The following is a 17,550-nucleotide window of genomic DNA, read 5'->3' as shown; positions in this document are numbered from 1 at the left end:
GGGACTGCTTGCTTACTCCCTCTAAGGTGACACTTGGAGGTAAGCTGGGGACAAAGAGCCAGTAAATTCAAATGATTGCAGTGGGTGGTAGTTCCATTGTACCCACAGGCTTGTGCAGCCCAGTAAAGGATTATGTACAGACCTGAATTCAAGGCAGTATGAGAGAAACCTATGGTGGTCTTTGCAGAAGCTGGATGAGTTAAGGTCCCTTTCAATTCAAATAGTTTATCGTGCTATGAAACAAGAACTATGGAAAAGTCAGGGAAGAATTTATTCAGGTGGCATAACAGAGATCGATTCAGTTATGGAGCTTTCTACATCCTCTCCAGTCTATGCAGGTCCTCTGGCCTCACCTGAGGCTGGTTCTTGAGTCATATATTTTATCATAATTAAAAAACAAACAAGGAGCACCTGGATGGCTCCATTCGTTACATGTCTCCCTTCTGCTCAGGTCATGATATTGGGGTCCTGGGATAGAGCCCTGCATTGGGCTCCCAGCTGAGCAGGGGGGCTGCTTCTCCCTCTTCCTCTCCCTGCCTCTCCCCCTGCTTGTGTGCATGCTCTGTGTGTGTGTGTGTGTGTCAAAAAATTAAATAAAATCTTAAAAAGACCCAAAAGATTAAGTAATACTCTAATGATCAGTATACTATAAATTGATCTTAAAATAACAGTATTGTCACAGAACTCTTAAAAAATGTTTACAGTCTATGTGGGGAATCACAAGCATATACCTTATTAGTTTTCTTGAATGTTAATTTATTACCCTGAAGTTATGGAAGAATTTTTGAGATTAGTAGTTTTTGAACTGTACAATTAATGACTAAGATGGTAAATTTTGTGTTATGTGTATTTTACCACAATTAAAAATAAAAGTTAATTAAAAAAACCTTTGTAGGCTCAGAACTTTCACAACTATAGTGTCATGGAGGAAAAAAAAAGATACTTAAATGTACTTGAGTATTCTGTATTGTTGCTATATGCATTTTATGAAGCCAACCATATTTCTTTGTTCCTGCCCTTTATTATATGATAAAGCACATTTACAGTTTCCATATTTGTCACAGAAGTTAGAAGGTGCTTTGTTTCCCTTCATCACTATGGTGGAGGCTGCTGGTGCCCAGTTGTATCCAAGGTCCCTTCTTCTTAGATTTCCCATTCATGATGCTTCTTAATCCCTATGCATCAGGGCAAAAGCAGGGCTGGGAGATGAGCCTAGAGTTAATGTGCCTCACTGAAGACCAAGCAGCTTTTCCACAAACTGTCCTTGCTTCTCTGCTGGCCAAATGGAGATGATTCCAAAGACTTAGAGAAAGGTGGAATTGTAAGAAGAAATGAGCCTGGATCCCTAAATGACTGCGTGGAACTTATTGCAATCTTGCCTGGGACTGTGTTGGTTAAGCCACTGGAATTTTACTCTTTTTAGCAATTAGCCTACTCTGAGTAACACAACCATAAAAGGTATTGCAGAGACAGGATAGGATATGTAGTGCTGTACCTGTAAGCTAAGGAAAGGTCAGACAGGCAAGGTAAATGGAAATGAAATGTTTAATGATTCCCAGGTGTAAGCATTTCATGTTACTCATTAATCATGTGGCAAATATGTTTAAATAAACATAGACAAGCAATTCCTGTTCAACAAATATTTCAAGGGAAAGAGGTTTTGTCTCTGAGGCTTGGATCAGAATGTTAATGCCTCCTTTTGGGCCGAGCACAGCAGTTGCAACAGAAATCAGAAAGACTTGTCAAGGGAGGATGAAAATGCACCTCAAAGGGAGAGAGTCAGGAGCTCCCAGTACAGAATTCCTTCTTTTATTTCTCTCTCTTTCTCTTTTTTAAAAAATATTTATTTATTTTAGTTGGGGGGAGGGGCAGAAGGAGAGGAGAGAGAATCTCCAGCAGACTACCTGCTGAGAGAGAAGCCCCACACAGGGCTTAGTCCCACAACCTTGAGATCATGACCTAAGCCAAAATCGAGAGTTGGATGCTTAACTGACCAAGCCCCCCAGGTTCCTCAGAGTTCCTTTCAGAATTCTTGTTCCTCTAGGTCTTGGGAATTTAAGACTTTTTTCTAAAATGATGATCAATACTTACACCAGACAAAGGAAATTAAGACACCCTGACTCCTAAGAGTTCCTCAAACAGTATTTGTCCATCCTGCTCCTGGTCCTATCTCAGCTTTGGTTCTAAGTTGTTCTCATGGACAATGTGTTGATGACTGGATCTTGCCTGTTGAGTTTGGCAGTATAGCCCAAGACAAACTGTCACCCATACCCTCACTTTTGGCCCTAGTATGGATCTTTGGTCAGTCATACTATCAACCAGTTTGTCTTTCTCAGCTTCATACCTGTGGTTCTTGGAGATTAGGAGGGTACATTTTTATGACCTTTTATTGAGTTCATATTCACTTAGAATAAAATATAAGTGATTTTGGAATAAAATCCTTATCATGCCCTCCAAGGTTCTGCATGATCTAGTCTGTGACCTTTTTACTATCACACTTGGGCTGCTTCATCCTCTTACCATAACTACCTTGGTTTTTTAGTTGCTGAAAGACAGGAGCTCTTTCTCAGGGCCTTTTTTACATGCTGTTTCCTGTGCCTAGATTTGCTCTCCTCCCAGCTCCTCTGTTCCTAAGATTTCAGGCTTGAAGCCTCTTCCCCCGAGAGGCCTACTCTGACTCACCCATCTAACAGATCATCTCTGTGCGTACCTCAGACCCCCTCAACCCACCTCTTAGTCTAGCCATTGTGGTGGCAACAGCCTTGTTCAGGTGTCACCTGATAGCCTCAGCTATACTCAGCTTCTTTCAGTTTCTGCTCCAGGGTTCCAGAGACTCCAGGGTTTTTCTGATGCTGCAGTAGGACCTTCGCATATGCAGCCTGGGAATAGGAGGGAATTGACAACTTCTGAGCAATAGAAGCTGATGGGCCAAGGCTTCTCTTTTCTGTCCCTCACATGGAAAGTTCTGAGGAGTTTTCTACAGTTTCATAGTGTCCCAGCAGGATCAACTCCGTGGACTGCAGCGGTGACCAACTTGAAACTCTATCCTGGTTTCAGCTTTCCTTCTTTCCTTCTTTTCCTTTCCCTAGTCCCCAATTCTTTTCCCTGGGGTCATTTCCCAGAATAAATTACCTGCATGCAATCCTTGGCCAAGCTTCTCAAGGAGAACTTAGGTGACAAGAGTCATCTACATTATTTAATATCTTAGGGTCTTCATTTTATTTCTGCAGCATTTATAATAACTTATATTAATTTTATTTATTTCTACAATTATTCTTTGTTTTATGAAATCCTAATTCTATATATTTAGAATGTAGACTCCAAGGGGCAGAAACTTGGTCATTTTCAACTGTTTGTATCCTCAGCAACTGGCGTGAAATGCTTGGCACAGACACGCCATCACTAAATATATATGAATGAACACATTTCAAAAATGCTATGTTTAAGAATATTTTAGACATTGAGAGGCAATATCACATACTGGTTCAGAGCTTACAGTCCAGAGTCAGACTTTGTTGAGTCACTTCTTGACTCTGCCACGTAAGTACTTCAGTGACCTCAAGCCAGTACCAAACCTGGCTAGTCATTCCAGTTTGCAAAATGGGATTAATAATAGCACCTAGCACATGAGATTGTTGTGATTATCAAATAAGTTATACTGTGCTGGCACATAGTAATCACCCAATATACTTTATTTCTTTAATCTTCCCCTTTTAATAGTGAATGAATTAAATTCAGACTTGCACAGATATAGTATCCATTTTATATCTTCCAAATTTGTCAGTCCCTTTCTAGCTTATTGGGGGTAAAGCTCTTCTTTTCCAAGTAGAAAGAACTCTTGTCTCATCAATACTGGCATTGTGGGGGTCACTCTGATTAGACAATTTGTGCCAACCTAGGCACTGGAGAATGTCAGTGCCTTGGTTCCAGCAAGTTCCTCTCCTGGAGTCACTCTGGAGAAAGAAAAAAACCCAGAAAGCATTCCTCTGTTTGGGTCATAAGCCTCTCTTCAGGTGACTCTTAGAAACACTTCCTAGATTCTTTCAATTTGTGGGGAAAAGATGACATAGATGATGGGTTTTAGTGCTGAGAGCTTCAATCCAAGACAAAGAGACCCTATGTCAGCACGTGAGAGGGAGGTTGAGATGTGGACACCTGGATGTTGCTCTTGGGCTGTGGAAGGGCAGCAGTGCCCCAGTCACTGTTGCTTCAGCCTCCCCACTTGCAAAGAAGAGCACACCCACACTCCTCTCCTGACATCCCTTTTAACTTCTTCTTACTAATCTCAACCTGCAAGGACCAGGACATGTGACCAGGCCCCGTGGGTCCGAGTTGGGTAAGGCAGGTGGCAGGGCAGCATGACTAGGAAATTTTAAAACAGTGGTAGAGAGAGAGGGATTATGTCTCAGGAGTTTACCCTCATGTGGTATTGCAGTGCACCGTCGTAAAGTAAGAGTGAGAATAGGGAGACCAGAAAGCATTGTGGAATGTTGAAGAGGGGAGAGATCTGGGCCCTGATTCTGCTGCTGGCTAGTGTGTGATCATTTTGAGCCTGTTCCCCGGAGATTGGACAGTTTTCTAACTTGGGCAGTTGGTATTCTCCATCAGCAGGTTTTTAGCGCTTCACTTTGTATGGTCTGGTACTGCCCACATCTCACTCTCTGATGGTCCTTGACCCTACAAAAGTCAGCAGGGAAGCTTATGTGGTGGCTTTTGCAACAGGAATCTGATTTTAGATACTATTGTTTTTCAAGCACATCAAATTCATATTTTGAGTCTGTTTTTTGGTTGTTTCCTTAACCTAGAGGAATATGCTATGGAGTGGCACGTAGCCTGAGTGAGACATGGTGTGTGGTATGGATGGCTGAGTTCCATACAAATGATAAGATCTTCTGAAATTATATATGTGTGTACATGTACATATATGTGTGTATGTACATATACACCTGTGAGTGTGAGAGAGATTGGATCTAAATAACCTATCACTTTTTCAAAAGTTCCTTCATGCTATTCCATGTTATTTCAACACAATTCTGTCACATTCTATTTACCTTCATTATTTTTTTTGCTTCATTGCCATTCCTGTCCATATTGCTGTGTAAAGCAGAATTTTAAGAACACCTCAAGGTGTTTTTCAATTAAGCCAGTAAACAGCTTTAGCCGGCACCACCAGCGTGTCACAGTGACACAGGCCAACACAAACAGAGAGTGGGAGGTTTGCTGACAGCTCTGGGCCCTGAGACCTCAGGACTGGTTCCGTGAGACAGACTCAGAATCAAGCAGTGACTCGTGAAGGAGCCAAAGGACTCAGTCATGTCATCTCTTGTACCAGCTCCCTGTACAAGGAAAGGAAATTCTAGAAGGGGCTGAGCCCTTCTTTTAGTTGAAACAAGAGAAGAAACATGCATGACTGGGGCGGGAATGCAGGTATATGGATGCTAACTCAGCACCTCCTATATAACGTCTTAGTGTTGTGGTGGGGCTGGTTACACATATCTTTTGTGTTTGGTGTCTGGGAGCTGTCACTAAAGCTCCAACATTATCCTACATATTAATGAGGATATAGATTGGGCCATTGTAATGACAAGATTCCCAAACACAGTGGCCTACATAAGAGTGTTCCTTTCTTACATGGAAGCTCAGGTGTCCTGTCCAGAGTTGGCTGGTGCCTTATTGTATTGGGGACCCTGCTCATGTAAAGTGCCTTGATCCTCTAAATGTTCTTCAGTTGACCTATTTAAAAAATGAACCTGTTCCACAGCCATACAGTAAGTCTTAAATGTCTGAGAGAGTTTATGGAAAAACAAAGGAAGTAGAGAAGATCAAGCATGTATCACAGTGGGAGTTGGAAGTATGATATAGAGGTTACATGGAGCCTTTACAGTTTTTCCTCTGGTGCCTGCTAGCCTGTGAGCTTGGGCAGGTTACTTAACCTCTTTGTGCCTAATTTGTAAAAAGAAGATGATAGTACCTACTTTTTTTTTCTTGTTGTAGGCTTACATGTATGAATGAGTTAAGACATGCAAAGTGCTTGGAACAACACTTCAACCATAAGTATAACCCAATAGCAAATACTGTTGATGCCTTACCTGTATCTGTTGGGTAAGATCTGTTGTATCTGTTACAAGATAGCAAGTAGCCCTCAATCAGGAGGTTGAACAATCCTCAATGGCTTTCTTGTTCCTTGGGCGAGACAGCTCTGAGGCTGTCACCCAATAGAGGTCCCAGGACAACTGAGTCGTGACTCCTCATATTAGCTACCTGCTCATTGGCATAGTCTGTATTGCTTCCTTGCTTTCCCTGGTTCATTTTCCTACTTTTCTGACTTTCCTGACATTACCACCCAAATTAACTACCTATATTCAGGATTGGCCTCTGGGAAACACCACCTAAGACATTTTGCCATTACTACATACTTTTGTCCAACTGCAGTGGTCGTAGGATGAACTCTGATCCTGGCAGCCCTAACCCTTCCATTTTCATGCACCTCCATCTGTGGTTTCCCTCTTCTCACTTTAACAATTACATCTGTACTAGAATGAGACAAAGGAAGACTCCTCTGCCCATCAGCTGCTGTCCTCCCCTTGCCCCACACTGACATATATAGAGTCCCAAAAAAACCAGGCCACAAAGGAAATGGAATGTTGTGGTAAAAAATATTCAATGTCTTTGGGGCTAGCTGCCCTGCCTAACTTCCTTCAGGCTTGTTCTGATTTCTCTTGGGGTCTGCACATATGGCATACTGCTTAGATATGTGCCTGGGTTATGACTGCACATTAAATCTGAGATATGGGAGTGGACCCAGGTACACAGCTCTACATCCTGTTGTGATGGATAAGCATTCTCTTCCCACTTCCTCCCTAGGGCAAGGAGAGGATGGAAATGTTTTTCATGAAGACAGGAAATATCTTTACTATGCTTTGTGAACTAGATGGAATAATCCTAAAAAGCAGGCCCATTGGAGCAGGGAGAGAAGATATGTGGGCTGGATTTTCAACTGAATGATTAAACAACAGTGCTCTCTCTGGCCATATCCTGCTATTTTACACAAGGTGTTGGGGAGACTACCTGGCAAGATAAAATCAATGTTGCCTTTTTAAAAATGTGCTATCATTTCACTGTTAAGTTTATGCAGGACCCAGTTCCAAGAGGCCAAAAAGATAATACAGGTAATACTTATTTTGCAGGATTCCAATATGTGTGAATTTCAGTCATACAGTTTAGTTAGTGTAGTGAAACAAAAGCAGCTTCCTTCAACAACACAGTTAAAATTTCAGTTATTATGGCATGTGAACTGTGAGTAAGTACTGGCATAGAGTATGAGCTTTGCTGCTAACTTGTCAGTATACAAATCACTTCTTAAATATGTCATCATGATTAGTTATTTATCAATCATGTCACTTCTTTCAAACTCAATTGGTGATTGGTCACTGATCATCTGTTATTCAGTTTACCCACCCACAGACAGCAAATTACATAGTTGTGTTGCCTCTTTGTCTTTAGTGATAACCCATGTAATAGTTTACAGGTAATCAGTGGAATGAACTGGCCAACAAAAATGGAAGAGAAAAAAGAAATGGAAAGTGATAATGTAGGAAGTAAAATTCAAATTGAATGTAAATAGGGTGTAGGAAATATAACTGAGCCTGCAAAGGTTGACATCAGAGCCATTTTAAAGATTCGAGATAAGCAACAAAAGGAACTTTGTGAACTTACCACTATAAATGAGGAAAATTGCCAAAAAATGAAGAAGTCCCAGAGGACCTGATGCCAGAAAAAAAAAATTCACATTAAAGGGACACATAGATATTTCACAGCATTGAAAATAAAAAGCATAAAATGGTGAAGCTAACCCAAATTTAGGAAGGAGACTGACAATTTACCGAAGCATGGAAAAGGTACTTGCTCTGTATGGTAAGTTATATGACAAGAAGGCAGGCATTACTCTAATAACTCTAGATAAGTTTTTACCAGGAAATAAAAACACTTTAATTCTCAGTATTTCAAACCAGGTAAATTACAGTGTGTTAAATAAATATTTGTTTTATGTTTTCTTCATTTCCCTATACATTTATAATCGACAGCTTTAACTATTTTGAGAAAAATTTTTGAAAGTCATGGACCAATTGTAATTTTCCCCAGCGATTATTAAGATCATTTTACAATTTCAGCTTGCACGTCATTTTTACAGTACTGCACTACAGTGCAAAGACTGTGCACTTGAGGTTTTATCTTGTTAGGAACATGAAAACCACCTGGGCTTCAGATCCTGTGTGCTGGGGTTGCCATCCTTAAACTAACACTGAACTGCTTGCTGTCCACTGCTGGTCAAATACACCAACCTATCTGAGATTTAGTGTGCTTATTTGAAAAACAAAATAATTGTATTTACTGCATAGAGTTCTTGAGGCCAGAGATGAGAAGGCCTCTAGAAATATACTTGACATTTAGGAACCATTCAATAAGGAAGCTCTGTGAAAGTGGAGACCCTGTCTTTTTTCTTTATTATAGTACCCCTGGAATTTAGTGCAAAGCCTGACATGGAGTAGTTGCTCAGTAAATATTTGGTGCATAAAAGATTGAAGAGTCACATTTAGTATTCAAAACATGTTTGTGACTTGTCTTCCTATTTTCTTACTTTCTGGATGCTGTACAGTCTCAGACAGTTGAAGAAATCGTGTGACCAGTTCTACTGAGAACCTAGTAGGTTTGTCATTGACCTATAATATGGTCTTTCTTTTACAGTCATTTCTGCCTTGTTTGTCTCTGCCCATTTGGTTGAGGTGGCACTCGACAGGGTTAACATTTTTCATATAAGTAAGGAACTTCTACAAATCTGTAGGGAAAACAGTAAGACTTTAAAAATGGAGAAAGAGGGGATCCCTGGATGGCGCACCAGTTTAGCGCCTGACTTTGGCCCAGGGTGCGATCCTAGAGACCCGGGATCGAATCCCACGTCAGGCTCCCAGTGCATGGAGCCTGTTTCTCCCTCTGCCTATGTCTCTGCCTCTCTCTCTCTCTCTCTCTCTCTCTGTGTGTGTGTGTGTGTGTGACTATCATAAATAAATTTTTTTAAAAATTAAAAATGGAGAAAGAAAAGAATAAATAATTTGCAAATGAAGTTAAGAAATATTTGGAAAAGTTCAACCTCACTAATAATCAAGGAACTATAAATCAGAACCAGAAAGTTGTTCTCTATGATCACATTTTCACAGATTTCCATAGTAATGGAGGCAGAACCTAGTAAGAGTGAGGTGAGCAGACCCTCTTTTCCAGTGCTCTTTATTGTGAGCATTGCTATAATCCTTTTAGAAAGCAATTAGAACACAAGGATCTGTGTTCTATGGATCTGTTATATGACAACACAAGGATCATTGGCCTTTGACTTAGTAATTCTACTTCTGGAAATTGATCCTGAGAAAGCAATTAGAACACAAGGATCTGTGTTCAAGGATCTGTTATATGACAACACAAGGATCATTGGCCTTTGACTTAGTAATTCTACTTCTGGAAATTGATCCTGAGAATTCAATGCAGATGAAACTTTAGCATGAAAATTTTAATCACCATGTTATTTGTAGGAGTGGAAGTGGTAGACTATGTATATATGTCTGACAGTGGGAATTGTTTAGGTGGAAGAAGATATATGCACTTTCTATTACGCAGTGTACGTCTATAAAGAGTTTGTGTATAAAGAGTATATGTCTGTAGATGTTATAGGACATTATATATAAAAAATACTTTTAATTACATATAAAATCCAAATGACTGATGCATTAATGCTACTCTTGAAAGAAAATACTCCAAATGTGAATAATTATAATTTATTATGGCTCCACCATATTTCAAGGGCTTTGAATATTTTATCTCTAATTCTCATAACAATCCTGCATGGCAGGTATTGTTATGCCTATTTTACAGATGATGAAATGAGACTGAGAGAGCCAGGTGGCTTTTCCAAAGCCCCAGCTAGTTATGTACATCTGCCTGATAGTACTTTCCTGCCAAACAGTCTCTTTGCCTTGGTTGGAAGTTCTGTTTTGTTATTTAATGATGAGAGCAATTTTCTAAATTTTTCTAAGTTTTTATGTTTACTTAGAAGCATAGATGATTAGGGACATCTGGGTGGCTCAGTGGTTGAGTGTCTGCTTTTGACTGAGGACATGATCCCAGTGTACTGGGATCAAGTCCCACATCGGGCTCCCTGAATGGAGCCTGCTTCTCTTTCTGCTTTTGTCTCTGCCTCTCTCTGTGTCTCATAAAATCTTTAAAAAAAAAAAAAAGAAGAAGAAGAAGAAGAAGAAGCATAGATGATTTTAATAATGATCATAAACCTGGTTAAAAGAAAACAATGCAAACTTTCTAAGTCTTACTCACTCTGAGCTTCCATTGCAATTGAATAAATAACCCCATCCCTCTCACTTTATAGGGCTCTATTTTGAAATTTATGTGCAATAGCAGACATGTATTAAACTTTTTGAAGTTATAAAAGCAAAAATGCTCAAGTTTTATGTGCTCTTATCCTCACTTCTTAAATAAAAATTTTTATTTTCTTTAGTTATTTATTAACTATCATTATTATTTTAAATCTTATAAGAGCTAACGTCTTTCAATAAAAAGAGTGCATTCTCAATCATTGATTTTAATATCTGTCTCAGTTAAGAAGCAGGGTTGGAAGGGGGGTTCACTGTTTTGCACAGTTGATATGGAAAATGTAGCACACATCCAGCATTCTTTGGGAAAGGAAGTAGAAGGCTTCCCTATCAGATGTTTCGGAAAGAAGGTAACTGTGGAATAGGCTGAAAGTGCCAATGAGGAGCTTTCCAAAAGCACTTACAGTGATTCTTGTTGAATATTCATGGACTTGAAACTTTCTGCCTCTGATTGTCCATTCTCTATGTCTGGCACACTGCAGCCAATGGTTTTCTGGTTGTTTTCCTGAGGATTTGGTGGTGGCGTTTTTGCTGCACGTTGCATTGTGTGAGTGAGTGAGTGAGTGAGTGAGAGTGAGTGAGTGTTGTGTGTGTGTGTGTATGTTAGAGCGCAGCCAGATCCTGGGCATTTATAGAGCATTGCCTTCAGGGGCTGTTTACTCTGGACTCCCTCCAGGATGCCAGACGCCTTCTAGATGATTCCTCATGACAAAAGGACAAGGCTTGGCTCATCCTCAAAGATTATTCAGATTATGCACCTTGCCAGTTTATTTGCGTTTTGCCCCAGGGGGCATCCTGCAAGCCCCCAGAAGAATTTAGGAGATGTGAACATTTTGCTCTTTCAGTGCCCAAAGAGAGCCTCCTGAGCAGCTTCTAAGGAAACAAGTAGAAATGGCTGGGGCAGCTACAGCTTGACCTCCCCACAAAGTTCAAAAGGTTATTTGGTCAGTGACTCCCTCCTGCAACCTGCTTGTATGCAGCCACAATTTTAACAGCAGGACTGCCTGCCACCCAGATCATTTAAAGGAAGGTGCCTTCAGAGTGCAGTGCTTTGTAGGGAACTTTCTAAAAAGAAGTGATTTTTTTTTTCTTCTTAAAGAGAGAGGGAGAGAGTGTGGCATGGAGTCAAAATATCAATTAAATATACAATTGGCTGCATTTATATGACAAGCTTTGAGTCTTGCCTTAGTCACTGAATAAGAGCTTTCTCCCTGCATGGGATGGAACCATAAAGTGGGATGCTTCAGGCTGGCCTACAGCAGACTGCTTAGGCCCTTCTCCTCCAGCTGTAATAACATTCACTGTGATGTGCATCCCACCAACCTCATTCAGCCCTGGAGGAAGTTTAGTTTGGCTGATTTAAACTTAAAAAAGGGAGAGAAAAGCTTTTTTCCTTGTTTTTCTTCTAGATTAGGCTTCAGTTTTGTATTAGTTGTTGTAATCACCTATGCAGAAAATGCAGTCTCATGTGTTGATCCTAACCTTTGTCAGACTCTGGTAAGATCACAAATGAAGTGGGAGATGATTATAAATCGTTTCCATGAGTGTGTTATTTACTTTCTTATTGAACCCTTTATATATAACACTTGTTGTGTATGGTCAAATGACAGGTTTTAAAATTTTTATGTAAAGACAGTTTTCAGAGAAACTAGAAAAACAATATGCAACAATAAAGGAATGGACATATTCAAGAATGGCAAAAGTTTCCAAACTTTTTTTGATAGAACCTGGCAGCATAATTTTAAGCTTGTAGGTCTTCAGTCTCCATCAAATGACTCAATTTTATTCATGTAGTACAAAAGACAATAGTAGTCTATGCAACTGTGTTTCAATAAAACTTTATTTACAAAGCCAGGCAGTAGGCTTCAGGCCCGTAGTATGCAAATTTCTTAATTATGGTCTAATCTATTTGATGCACACATCTGGTATGTTGCTTTCAGCCAAAAGTAAGGAAAAACCCAACTAAAGATAGCCTAAAAATCACATTAACCTCACGTAAGATTATATTGCATAACAAGACATCTCATGATAGGAAAGTCCCAAGGCTGGTTAGTTAAAGCAGTTTGATGATATCATCAAAGGCTTAAGGTTTTTTCCCCATCTTTCTGCTCTCCCACCTTTGGCACATTGGCTTGTTCTCAGGTTGACCTAACTCATAGTCACAAGGTAGCTGCCACAGTTCTAATGTTATAGGTAGATGCAACAACATGCAGTAGAAAAATTAGACCCATCCCCCACATCTCTTTTTCTAAGAGCAAGAAAACCTTTCCAAGAAGAGCCTTCCATTTCATAGACAAGGTCTTTTTCTTCTTCTTCTTCTTTTTTTTTTTTTTAGATATTATTTATTTATTCATGAGAGACAGAGAGAGAGAGAGAGGCAGAGACATAGGCAGAAGCAGGCTCCATGCAGGTAGCCGGTTGTGGGTCTCAATTCCAGGACTCCAGGATCACACCCTGAGCCTAGGGTGGATGCTCAACCACTGAGCCACCCAGGCATCCCCATAGACAATGTCTTATTGACCAGAACTGGGACAGAGCATTTCAAGAAGTGTTTGGAGTTGGGTCTCTGTGTTAGTTGTCCGAAGTTCCTAAGACATCAAACTTGGTGATATAAAACAATGGAAGTTTGTTCTGTCACAGTTCTGGAGTCCACAAGTCCAAAATCAGTGTCACTGGGCTAAAATTAGGTCATTGATATGGCTGTGCTCCCTCTGGAAATTCTAGGAGAGAACTCATTCCTTGTCTCTTCTACCTTCTGGGGGCTGTTGATGTTCCTTGGCATTGGTCACCTCAGTCCAGTCTTCAAATGTCTCTCCTCCATTTTCATATCGCCTTCTTCTTTGTGTGCCTATGTGAAATCTCCCTTTGCCTCTCTCTCTCTCTTTTAAATGTGGAACTTTTCACAAATTTGCTTATCATTTTTTTATGGGACCATGCTGTCTTCTCTACAGTATTCCATTTTTAGTTATGTGTGCTGTGGAAGCCTCTCTCTTACAAGGATACTGATCATGGTGGTTACGGCCACCCAGATAATCCAGCAAGATCCATAACTTAATCACTCCTGGAAAGACCCGTTTTTAAAATAAGGTGACATTTACAGGTTCAGGGATTAGGACCACATAGCCCTAGGCCTACTGTTCAACTTACTATAGTCATAGAAAAACTTTGTCAAAGTAAAAAACTTTGACGCTTTCGGAAAGAAACCCATTAAGTTAATTATTGGTAAGAGAAAACTACTTTGATTGTTTTGTATCAATGAAGATTTACTTACATCAAATAGGGGAGGTTTGAACCAAAAAAATACTGGATTTAGCCAGCTGGTTAGGACTGATTATTAGATAGGCAAACAGCAGTATGTGCTATGGCATATGTGTTTGGCAATTCTTGTGTTTGGCAAAAGCTTACAATGACTTTGGAAAATAATTTGTATAAAACAGGGTAGGAGAAAACTTTTATCTATAGTATGGTCACAATACAGCAAAATACTCTTGTACATAAAAATGATGAAGAGACAATAGAAACAATACACTAAAAAATTACTGTGGGTTGAGGTTCCTTGCTCGCTCAGTTGAAAGAGCATGTGACTCTTCATCTTGGGGTCATGAATTCAGGCCCCACTTTGAGTGTAAAGATTGCTAAAAAAAAAAAATTGGAAAAAGATTGGAAAAGATTGGTAAAGATTGGAAAAAAAACTTAAAAAGAAATAAAATTTAAAAAAATTACTAGACGTTGTGTGGAGGTGATAGGAATATGGATGACTGATTTTTTCCTCTTCTTTTTTGTTATTTGTAAAATCTTAATAAAAAGTATATATATATTGCTTAAATTAAAATATATTTTAAAAATAAATCAATAGCATTATATTGTTAGATTATAATCCTAGAGTTAAAAAGTTATTTCCATTTATTTTGTATCATTTCACTAAATTTCTCTCTCAATTTACTCTATCATGAAATTATACAGAATAGCCACAGATCCTGCCCAGACAAATTTTTTGCTTTCATAGTGACCCAAACCTCTCACCTTGTCATTAGTTACCTTTCTGAAACACAGGCTGTGACATCCACTATGCTTCTCATCAAAACGTTTAATGTCTCTCTCTTGCTTTAGAAAGTTTTTCCTTCCTTCCTTCCTTCCTTCCTTCCTTCCTTCCTTCCTTCCTTCCTTCCTTCCTTCTTCCCTTCTTCCCTTCTTCCCTCTCCTCCCTCCTTCCCTTCCTTCCTTCCTTCCTTCTTTCCTTCCTTCCTTCCTTCCTTCCTTCCTTCCTTCCTTCCTTCCTTCCTCTCTTCCTTCCTTGGCTCAGAGTTCTCTATGTCATCCACATCATCCTTTTTCCAAGTCCCTGACACAGCATGTCCACTACATTCAACCATGGGCCTCTTGCACCCATCTTTGCCTATGCCATGCCTTTTCATGCTCTTCCCCAAGCTGTTGTCTAACTCAGGATTCTCACTGTACTCCCACAGAGGGGCAGCATCAGTTTCACCTAGGAACTAAGTAGAAACGCAAATTCCCAGGACCCACCCCACACCTACTGATTCAGATACTCTGGAGGTGAGCCTATTTACTGATGTATGTCTTAACAAGCCTTCTTGGTAATTTTGATGTGTACTAGAGTTTGAAAGCCCCTGGGCTACCTCTCTTTGTCCTACTTTCTTCATTATTGCATTCTTGGCGACCATCATTGCTAAAATAACCACTGTATTATTCTTCCTAGAGAATTAATTTGTAAATCAATTATACAGGTGTGTATGACGCCTTCCAACAAATAACATATCTATATTCTTATGATGTCCTTGCTATATCAGCCATTTTTTTTCTTTAGGTAAACTGTTCTTATCTGGTTTTTATGTATTTTATCCATACAAGTCAATGAACCTGGGCAATAATGACATTCCTTCTTAACGATCCTCTGGATCACTTATTCTAAAGTCATCAAATGCCTGCTTTGTGCCCAGCATTGTCTGTGATTCAAAGCTATTCCTTCAGCTGTGGTCCATTGAATAGGCCTGGTAACACATCACCATCCCTCTGTTTCTTCTTTCTTCCTCAGCTAAACCAAAAACATACACAGAATAGTCACAGCCAGTGTGTCTGGAGGCCTAAGAGAACTGCTCCCCACCCCCACCATCTTCACTTGTAATTTTATTCTCTTGGGCAGATCAGCTTTCCTCAGAGTCTTGAATTCATCATTGGTAGAAGTAGAAATGGTAAGATTTTTTTTTTCTTTGCATCCATGGACTCTCATGTGCTGAAATTTATGTGATCCTACAAAGCTCTATGGTGAGAGTGGACTCAGGTCCTATTTTTTGTCCTGGCACCTGAAGAATGTGTGTTTTGACCTCTGATCAGCACCCAACCCCATGCCTGGCACATAGTAAGGGCTTAATAAACAATTACTGGATAAGTGAAAAAAAATAATGGAAAGAACAGTGGAAGGATAGAAAGGAGAAAGGAAGAGAGAAAAGGGAAGGAGAAGGGATTAAAAGAGGGAGGAATGAAAGGAGGAAGGAGAGTGAGGGAAGTGTGGGAATAAAGCAGTAGAAATGGCCAAGTATAGATCAGACCTAGCTCCTGCAATGAGGAAGTATTTAAGAGGAACAGGTAGCATTGGAACTCTAATACCTATCCTGTGCTAGAGAGAGAGAAGGATATGCTCTAACAGTCAACTGACTATTCAGTTTGGTTCCTTCCCTAGAAGATGTTTTCAGCAGTTCCTCCCAGGTGCAAAAGGCAAGCCCTCTCTGAGAGTGTTAGAAAAGGGCTTTGTGAACTGTAAAACAGAATGCAAATAGTGATTAACTAAGACATCACAAGCAAGGGCAAGTCTCCTGAGCAATCCCAGGAGAGATTCTTTTGCCTTCTTTTTGTCATTTGAGTTCTCAAAATTGTCCCCAGCTTAGACCAAATCAACCTCAAATGTCTGTGATTAAAATTTCCACTCTGAAAATCTGAGCAATTTAGGAATTGTAGGAACTGGACCATCTGGAGATAATTTATAAATAACACTTGCATTTTAAATCGCCTGTCTTCCCAAAGAGTCCTCTGTCCTGTCAGTGGGACTGCTGCCAAGGCCCAAACTGCTAAATTGGGCCAGTAACACTGAAGTTGCTGGTGGGAGCTTCTTATCTCTGATTTGTCTAAGAATTTGGGACACTTCCTTGAAACATTTGTTTTTCCTCATGAAAAATGTAGGCTAAAAGTTATTGATTCTTATCTTTAGGTTTGGTAAGGTTTTCAGGATTTTCTTGCATGTGATTTACTCAGCTTTTACTTTGTCTACTGCTAAAATAATTAAAACTCAAGTCAAATATTAAATAGAACCCAAAATATCCTGGACACATACTAAGATTTGGGGGCATTAAAAAATGAGTAAGCCTCCTTTTTCATTAAATCCTGTTGATATGAAAGGGAGCCATTAATACCATCTATTTTTCTTTTCTTTCAATTCAGCACAACTTTAGCCACTGCAATGTGTTTCTGAAGAGTGGGTCCAGCTATGTTAAGTCACACACTGGTGCTTTATGGGGCTAAGGCAGATAAGACCATACAGAGTTGACCAGCTTGTGTAATGATCCCTTATACCTTATGTCTATGGAGTTGTCCTATTGGTATTCTTTTCTTGCCTCCGCTAGTTGGAGCAATTGAAGTCTCATGCCTAGTCATATCCTGGGATTATGTTGCATCTTGGACCTCATTATTGCTCAGGGAGAGGCAAAGTTTAAAAATGATCATGTTCAAAGAGAGTCCTGCAACCCGTGATCTCTGGGATTCCACTCCCTACATCCAGAATACACACATATAGTCCTTCCTTGCTCCTAGCTGGGGGCTCTGAGTTCATACATATGCCTGTAGCTGGGCCGTATGGATTAGAGGTTTTTGCATTGCTTTTCAAGGATCTATTAATGGCAAATCACAAAACTGATGAGCTGGTATAGGAGAGAACACATTGCATGAGAAACAAGAAATTTATAAAGCAGGACTTTTTTGGAGTTGGGGCAAAAACTATTTTCTTTTGGGCTGTATCACCTAATGAGTATGATGTGCATGTTAAGACAGAACATATACCCATTTCTGAGAACACTCTGGAAAAGTGGAACACTCCAGAAAAGCATTC

At 39.8% G+C, this 17,550-nt stretch overlaps 1 protein-coding gene across 30 annotated transcripts in view; it reads left to right on the top strand.

The window, feature by feature from the left end:
- Positions 1-17,550, top strand: part of ANKRD55 (ankyrin repeat domain 55) — a 519,390-nt gene that overhangs the window by 229,263 nt on the left and 272,577 nt on the right. The gene's annotated exons all lie outside the window — the stretch shown is intronic.

This window comes from Vulpes lagopus, chromosome 8 (assembly GCF_018345385.1).
Source record: "Vulpes lagopus strain Blue_001 chromosome 8, ASM1834538v1, whole genome shotgun sequence".
In the NCBI taxonomy this organism is placed as follows: domain Eukaryota; kingdom Metazoa; phylum Chordata; class Mammalia; order Carnivora; family Canidae; genus Vulpes; species Vulpes lagopus.
This window is presented reverse-complemented; position numbering and strand designations above follow the sequence as displayed.